The sequence below is a fragment of the Pseudochaenichthys georgianus genome, chromosome 17 (assembly GCF_902827115.2).
Source record: "Pseudochaenichthys georgianus chromosome 17, fPseGeo1.2, whole genome shotgun sequence".
Lineage (NCBI taxonomy): Eukaryota > Metazoa > Chordata > Actinopteri > Perciformes > Channichthyidae > Pseudochaenichthys > Pseudochaenichthys georgianus.
Genome location: NC_047519.1, coordinates 1,562,873 through 1,572,414, shown reverse-complemented (window position 1 = coordinate 1,572,414; position 9,542 = coordinate 1,562,873). Strand labels below are relative to the sequence as shown.

Below are 9,542 nucleotides of genomic sequence, written 5' to 3'. Positions count from 1 at the left end.
CCGGTATGCCGACAGGACTCGGGGAGCTGGCGTCGGCTGGAGAGCCAGCAGGAGACGAGGTGCTGGAGTCGACCGGTATGCTGACAGGACTCGGGGAGCTGGCGTCGGCTGGAGAGCCAGCAGGAGACGAGGTGCTGGAGTCGGCCGGTACGCCGACAGGACATGGGGAGCTGGCGTCGGCCGGAGACGAGGGGCTGGAGTCGAAACCATGGCTGTTGGGGCCAGGACTGAGGCTGGAACCATGGCTGCAGGGGCCGGCACTGGAGCCGGAACCATGGCTGTTGGGGCTCGGGCTGCTAGCCTGGCCTTGCGACGACTCCTCTTAGCAGCCGCCTGAATACTCCGTGGACCTCCATAAGCCAGACGAGTTCCGGAATACGACTCCTGGACAGGAGCAGGAACTGGGGCAGAAGCACGGGTTGACTTCAGGCGGAACCCACCAAGGCGTATGGTGCCAGATTGGGAATTGGGAGACATGGAGCTAGCATGCCTAGGGCTAGCAGGCCGGGAATCACATGCTTGAAGGAAGTCCAAAATCCAGTCAGGTAAGAACTCAACGAAACATGGTTTCTCTGCTGCCAACCGGAGCGCCTCTACCAGAGCGGCCCTCTTCTGCCGAACACTGGACGCTCCCTTCCACCAATCGAAGCAGCAAGCCAGATAGAAGGTTAAATGCTGCAATTCAACCTCCCATGGATCATCTGCTGGGTCCATTTGTGGTCGGGTTGTAATGTTACGATGTGTGAAGCAGGTAGGACCCAAATGCAGATTTACGTGAAATTCCTTTATTTCAAGGCTATAAGGACAATGACAGAACAGAACACTCACCGAGGACAAGCCAATACACAAGACAACCCGACAAAGAGAGACAGAAAACCCAGAACTTAAATACACCCAGGACTAATCACATAAACACGAGACAGGTGAGGAGGGAGGAGAAAACACATAGGTACCAGGTGAACACAATTGGGTAATCAGAGAGGGAAACCGACAGAAAGCAAACAGGCAGGAAACGGGGGTGAACACTTTACAAAATAAAATAGGAAACCCAAAGATAGAAAAGGACACGAAAAATACAAACACAGACAAATCCTAACAATATCGACTCTTTGTTTGTAGATATCTATTATACTGAGTGATATATATTTTACACACTGCTCTGCTTTCTTTCTTCCGTGGAGGAACCATCAGTGTATCCTCGGTTAGAGCTCCTCCAGACAGCCTCCTCGATCCTCGGTCCTCGATGTGCATTTAGAGAAATGAGACGTCCTTCAAAATGGCGCGCTGAAATTCATTTCCGGGTCACTACCGGAGGACCGAGGAGTCGAGGAGTCGACATTTGAGTATTGAGAAACCTCTATGGTACCTATGGCGCTGTAATCACTCATCTGGTTACAGCATTACATTGACAACCACCAGGGGGTTCCACATCTGGCAGGGGAAATACCTGCTCTGCTGAACATGTTATAGAGAACAGTGCAGATCGTCCCTATGGACACCAGGATTAACCTGGTCTAAAATAAGGAACATTAATAGTGTGATATAGGCACAGATATAAGATCAATAATACACTTTATTGTAGTGCACCTTTCAAAGCATTCAATGTCACTTTAAAATACAATACAAAATAAAATATGAGTGGCATTACAATACAACCATGTGTTGAGTAGGAAACCACAGAGGAACATTACATTCAAAGGAGCAATTCAAGTGAGTGAAGCCAGTTTGAACACATTATCTTTTAGGCTTGCTTGAAAATAACACAGTGTCTGACATATTATATCATTACTGTTATATCATTGCTTACTATTCGTGGTTACCAAGTATCAGACACTTAAACAACAGAGAAGGTTTTAAGAAATAGGACTATACTGACAAATGACATATTATCCTGTCATTGTCTGTTCTGTAGGAAGGAGGAACATAGCAGAGTGGGACTGCACTCAAAAACGGAAGTTTGTTCCAATACGAAGATTGTGACTATCTGAAAAGGGTCCTTAAAACGAGCCTCCTCGCAATTGTATGCACATTATTTATTCAGCCGTTTGATGTTTGATCTGATGGGAAATATATCATTTGAAAAAGAGAAAAAAGCTTATTAAACTAGACGAACGCTCAATACAGGCGATGACGTCACGTTTGTGCGTCCCCGCAAGCAGGGCTTCAATCTACGGCAAGCCTTCAACCATACGGCACAACACCGGTGTCAGTACCATATGTGTTCGCCCTACCATATGTGTTCGGGGTCCGTCGCTTACCAATGATGTCACGCATTGTGATTGGCTGTACAGTAATTGCACGCTGATTGGTGTAACTAGGGGCGCTGACTAAGGTATAACGGGTCACAACCGTAAGCGACCTATTATCATTCAGGAAACGACAGCGAAGCATCTGGGGTGTTTTCTCCACATAACTGCTCACCTCACTGTCACTAGTATTTATTTATACATACTAGGGCTGTACCCAAATATCCGAATATTCGTTCGTTGGAGTACTATTCGGATATTCGTTTTGTTTGTTTTTTCCCCGTTTGTTTTCAAATTGAATTTATTGAAATCTCCAATGTCAACATAAGAGCTTGTGCCTCTTCGGGGGGTGCTAACCATAGACATATAAAGAGTAGACGCCGCATTGGCTGCTGGGGCGCAAGAAATACGGCCGCTATCTTGGACCGGTCATCCTACAGACATTCTACCCATAGACAGCAGAGGTTTCAAGATGCCAGAGCACTGTGCGGCATATTGCTGTGCAAATCGGCGGACGATTGCGAACAGGGGTCGGGGGATTACTTTTCACAAGTAAGATTCAACATTATAATTGGTTGTATTTTGTAAATAGAATATTATTGTACTGTATTGATGTCCGCCAGCGAAATCGTAGCCAGCAAACATTATGTTCATGGCCAACTGAGACTTTATAAATCGCTGCTGTAACAAGTGAATGTCCCCGTTGTGGGATGAATACAGTAAAATCTAATCTAATCTATCTAGGAAGAAGAAGGAAGAAAATAAGCTTGACCTCCTTCTTAAAATGTTTTTGTGTTGACTCTCAAATCTCCCGTTTTTATTTTGAAGGTTTCCCAAAGACAAAGATATGAGAAAGAAGTGGGAAGTTGCTTTGAGGAGGGAAGGGTTCACTGCAAGCGAGTCATCCGTGATTTGCAGGACAGGACAGATTGTCCGACTCAGAGATGGTGTTATTCCCTCCATCTTCAGCTTCCCGGTTCACCTCCAAAGAGTAGGTGTATCATCATACGGTTATTAGCATTCATAAATGTAAATATTCTATTATCAATAACAGGGCAGGGTGAAATACCTGTGTGTGTGTGTGTGTGTGTGTGTGTGTGTGTGTGTGTGTGTGTGTGTGTGTGTGTGTGTGTGTGTGTGTGTGTGTGTGTGTGTGTGTGTGTGTGTGTGTGTGTGTCAAGTATTCTGCTTCTTCATTTTAGCTGGAAAAGGGCAGGACTACGTCTACTTCCAGAAAAGCTGAAGAGAGCCTGTCTGTGGCCCCTCAGGACGACCCAGAAGCTTCAACCTCACACTCACAACCTCAGCCTAATGATGTGAGTATTTCTATTTTCAACATCATTCATAATGGTCCTAGACAAAGTAAAATCTCTCTTGTTTGCTGCCACTCATTAAACACACTCACAAATAAACCCATACACACACAATTGAAGACATGTTGAACATGCATTCCTGGCACACTCACACACACACACACACACACACACACACACACACACACACACACACACACACACACACACACACACACACACACACACACACACACACACACACACACACACACACACACACACACACACACACACACACACACACACACACACACACACACGCATGATGCTGGCAGTGGCTTTGACAGGTGATGACTATAAGAAAGAATGTGGGCCATACTCTAGTTGTGTCAAAGTGATGTGTGTGAAGTGAAACATCACTCAAACCATGTTCATCCCTCTTTCTAGAAAAGGTAATCTTAATGTTGTTAAATTTCATTTTTGGAAATTACGGTTGCAAGTACGTTAAATAGCTACTTCTCAATTTTTTTACAGGTGGCTGTGTTCGGTGGATGGCAAGCCTGGCCTGAACAAGATGATGCTGGATATGCTGGAGAGAAGATGCCAGGACGACCAGGCTAAATATGGATGTGTTTCACTCATGTTGGATGACATGGCCATCAGAAAACATGTGCAATATAATCCACATAACAAGTCAATGTCTGGTTTTGTAGACATGGGTGATGGAAACAATGAGACCGATGCTGCTACTGAGGCTCTTGTGTTCATGGTGGTTGGCCTACACGGACATTGGAAGGCTCCCATTGCATATTACCTGACGAAGTCTTTGTCACCTGAAACACAAAGGGTCCTAATCTAAATCTAAAATCGAATCTAATCTATCTAGGAAGAAGAAGGAAGAAAATAAGCTTGACCTCCTTCTTAAAATGTTTTTGTGTTGACTCTCAAATCTCCCGTTTTTATTTTGATGGTTTCCCAAAGACAAAGATATGAGAAAGAGGTTCTCAGTCATGCTTTGGAGGAGCCGCATGCACGGGGCATTCGGGTGTCATGAGCAACTTTGTGTAAATATGGTTTGGGCGGGGTGGTGTCATGTTCTTGTGTTTAACTTGAACATTTACATTTTTTATATAGATGTAGAAGTACATTTTCATTTTTTATGACATAGATATTCATTTTTACTGATATATAACTTCTGTCTATGTATAATGTATTATTGTTTCTTCATTTATCAACTTATTAAAATAGCTGAGTATAGGCCTACACAATCTGCTTCTCTATCATATATAGACCATTAGTGTTTTTTTATGTGTGTGTGTGTATATATTATATATCGTGTGTCTTTTGCAAAATACCTATCATACATAACATAGGCTATCAAATACCAGAATATTCTATTGCTGTTAAGCCTACTATGAATATTAAAATACGCCGAATCATGTGTCCGGTATCATGCCTACATATATGACGTTTGCAGAAAACCCCCCCCGTGAAAATCAGTTTTGTATTCAGCGAGTTATGATTGATAAAATGCGCTGACACTTCATTGCGCCTGCCAGACAGATTACACTGAGTGGAGCGGGTGACCGGTCCAAGATGGCGGCCCCACGGCTCGTCAGCGCCAATAGGCAGTAGCGGTCGATGCGGCGTCTACTCTTTATATGTCTATGGTGCTAACACTTAACCATAAACGTTATTGTTTACTTTCTCCGTCTTTATATGTAGATATTACTTTTCTCCGTTAATCTCCGTCACGTTGTTTCCATAGCAACAACAACTTCCTGTCAACAGCGCTAACTCTCCTTCAAAAATAAAAGCATGTCCATAAATAGGAAGCCAAGCCAAATTACACTTAAGACATATACAACAGCAACGAAAGTGACAAACACAATGCGATATCCTTTTCAATTTCAAAGAACACAAATTGGGTTACATTAACAAATAACTATAAAACAACAATACTGTAGAATAACTAAATGAATGCCGTGAATACACCGAAATACACGTGTTGAAGCGGTATTTCGGTGTGATAACCCCCCAGTGTGCGGCGCTGCTGTCGGTGGTGGGGGGAGGCCGGCTGGCTGCGGCCCGTTGTCGGCTCTCAGGTCCCGCTGGACCAGGCCCCCCAGGCCCACCATGACATCATCCAGTGTCCCGGGGCTGCTGGGAAGATCGTCCTGACCATGTGAGATCACCTTTTGAAATGAGAACTAATGTCCTCATTTATCATTACTGCCTCTTTGTAAATCATGAGCACTAGAATATGTGGAGGATCGCTGTTGAACTTTTTAAAACATCAGTTTATCATTAATGATGATAACATGACCTAAGAATCAACATTTCATCAGAAATGTGACTATATAATACAACAATGTGGTTTGAAAGACTCTTGAGAAGATGGACACTATGAATATGTATTTTCATGAATAATTCTCCTGTTTTTGGTGTTGCAAATAAAGTGCCGTGATTTTTGCCAACTTTGAGCGTCTCTTTTTGAACTTTCCTGTTGCGGTCGTAACAATGAATAAAACACATTTCTCTATTTTCTTTTATTTGCTGATGTGAAATAACAATATTGACATTCACCAGTGGTGAAATGTAAAATAAAGCAAAATAAAGTATTTTTACACGGTAGTATTTTCTACTTTTACTTGAGTGAAATATCTGAGTACTTCCACCATTGAAATTTAGGAAGATGACATGGGAAGGAGCCTAAGTGAACGGCTCATTTCAAAACAGCACCTGTGCATCTCAGGTGACAGCCGGCTCTACTGAGCATGCTCAGAGACACACAGGTAACCTAAGCCACACACACACACACACACACACACACACACACACACACACACACACACACACACACACACACACACACACACAGACACACACACACACACACACACACACACACACACACACACACACACACACACACACACACACACACACACACACACACACACACACACACACACACACACACACACACACACACACACACACACACACACACACACACACACACACACACACACACACACACACACACACACACACACACAGTATCTGCTCTGCACTGCAGCAACATGACGGAGCTCCCTGTGGAAGCAGACGGAGAGCTACACACCAGGGCTGTGTAGTAATATGTCAATGGAGCATACCATGTCATCAGCAGGGGTGGACATTCTAATCAACAGGTGAGCAGCTTGTTTCAATGATCTGAAACTAATAACTGTTTGTTTAGTTGAAGTGTATGTTCAGAAAGAGAATCAATATCTGTGCATGGCAGGAGAACAGCTCTTCACAACAGCTCTCAGCTGTGTGTTTGTCAAGCAGCTGTGAGTATACATAACATATACAGTATATATATGTATGTTTGCTCTTCTATTGAAGTATTTGAACCGTCTCATGGAAATATTTAGTCAACGATGGGAACCACTGAACAGGAAGGTTCAAGGAATTTGATTCACATATTGAGGTTAAAGTTCCTAATAGGTTCATGACTTGATTTGATATGTATTTTAAATCTGATACCAAAAGAGAAATGTAATGTGTAAACAGTCTTGTGCAGGGCACTGGTAAGGGCCTCTAACGTGCTTCAGTAGTTTATTACCTGACACAAGACATCATGTGAACCCGGGCAACAGCGTTCACCTGTCCACCACTCGTACCCCCTGATCGCGTCCTCACCCCTGCCTGTTATGTTGTGTCCTGAACCTAAATGAAGCTGTTGTGTCACAGCATTCAGCATGTGTTACAATATACCGCCGTGAAGTGTCACAGGTAGGTGGTCCATTTCCCCCCGTCAGAACCATTTCATTGGTAACAGACATTCAATGGACTGATTAGAATCAAAACGTGTGAAACTGTCTAAAAGAACCACACCATGATGACTAAGAGGCTAACAAAACACTGTAACAGCTCACTGTCCGTTAGCAGAAGAGCTTCAGAAACATGAGAGGCCTCACTCTGCTGCAGTGTCTGTCTGTGACCACCAGCCATCATCTCTGGGGACAACACACACACACACACACACACACACACACACACACACACACACACACACACACACACACACACACACACACACACACACACACACACACACACACACACACACACACACACACACACACACACACACACACACACACACACACACACACACCACCGGTTCGTTGCGAACATATGTATCACAGTTTGTCTAGCAACTATGAGCAGACAGTGGACCGAAACAGCAACGGTCTCAGAGACGCTGCATCAGAGGGTTTCAAACGCGTTGGTCCGGGGACACATATGGCGCGTTTCCACTGCAGCGGGTAGCTCGCTTTAAGCGTGCCGAGCCGTGCGGGGCACGTTTTTGGTTGCGCTTCCACTTGGCCTAGTTTTGGCCTGGGGCTACTTTTTCACCTTTTTCTGGCCCGACTAAATCGTGGTTCTAGGGCCAGGAACAACCAGGCTGAGTCAGGCTGAGTATGCTAAACTAGAGAGAGAATCGCTGGCAAGGGGCTACAACTACAACAAGATGAACATATTTGACCGTGATTTAATTGTAATACACGTTTCAAAATGATGCCGAAGTAACAACATACTGATACCGGTTAGTAAAAACCATTAATTAATGCTTTGACAAGTCTGCAGACAGACGGCAGAGAAACACCTTTTAAAATGCATGTTTTCTAAATGGAGATCGGCTAAGCTAATGTTATATATGCTCCGACCGTCCACACTCACAGCAACGGCCTACAGACATAAATAAACCAGCGACTGTATTCGCCATGACACAGGCAGTCTGTGGTTTGTACTTGTGTCTAGTTTCTGAACAGATATGAGGAGCTGTGAGCTCTGAGTGCTAAGAGCTAACGGCTGTGTTGTTTTTCTGGGGCGCTCATTGAAGATGACGTCACGGCTCCGCCTACACTGCGTTACTATAGTAACTACCCCAGTTCCTAAACTGTAATGGAAGCGCAGCATTAAAGTGACCCGGGCCTAATAAGGCCTAACCAAACCGAGCGAGGCTGAGCGAGGCCTGCAGTGGAAACGCGCCAATAGAGGTCTCTGTTGGAGCTCCAGAGGGCCAGAGCTAGAAGAGTAAATCAATGTTCTTTTTCTCCAATATTTAAAAATAAAATTAACATCCATATGACAGACATCACAATCGTTTTTTTGGGAAGCATCATTCTTTTAAACATTACACATTTTTGCATGGGTATGTCACTTTTGAATAAAAACAACTAAATGGTCGGACACAAATGCCCTTTAACGACAGACATCATAATGTTTTCATCGCTGTAACTGTTTCCAAAGATCTGATGAGGTGTGTGTTGGTCACACAGATGCTGACAGGGTACAGGTTACAGGTGTATGGAAGAGATGACCCGTCATGTGACCTCTGCTGTAACACAACATGACCAGTGAGTACACTCAATGATCGATACATGAGCCAATCACAGGTTCTTTCCCATCCAGCCGTATCCTGAACAGCCAACACCAGAGTCAAGCTTTTGAAGTTAGTTTAGTGTTACAAGTATATTATAGTTCTTGCAGGATCCTGTCTTTAATAGCACGACACCACATTATTCCATCAAATACTACAATACACGCCAGTTGTATTGTGTTATTATTATTGTCATATATATGTGGAGAAATGTAAATGTGTCTGCAGGGATTCTGCTGATGCTGCTGCTGTCAGGCATCAGAGCCAGGCGTGTCTCGCCTCTCCCAGCATGCCCTGCTTCCTGTGTGGTTTGTTCTGAAGACGCACTCATCTGCCACAGACTGGCTCACATTATTGGTAAACACACACACACACACACACACACACACACACACACACACACACACACACACACACACACACACACACACACACACACACACACACACACACACACACACACACACACACACACACACACACACACACACACACACACATTTTCAGTGAATTATTTTGTTGATTAGACATCTTCGACATGATAATAATGTTGCTTAACCTTTC

The 9,542-nt window shown here is 44.1% G+C and overlaps 1 long non-coding RNA gene across 1 annotated transcript; it reads left to right on the top strand.

Moving 5' to 3' along the window:
• Nucleotides 1–2,807: 2,807 nt before the first annotated feature.
• LOC139435612 (uncharacterized) lies at nt 2,808–4,490 on the top strand. Its single transcript, XR_011644838.1, has 3 exons — nt 2,808–3,237; nt 3,449–3,562; nt 4,076–4,490. It is a non-coding gene; the product is annotated as an uncharacterized lncRNA (long non-coding RNA).
• The last annotated feature ends 5,052 nt before the right edge of the window (nt 4,491–9,542 follow it).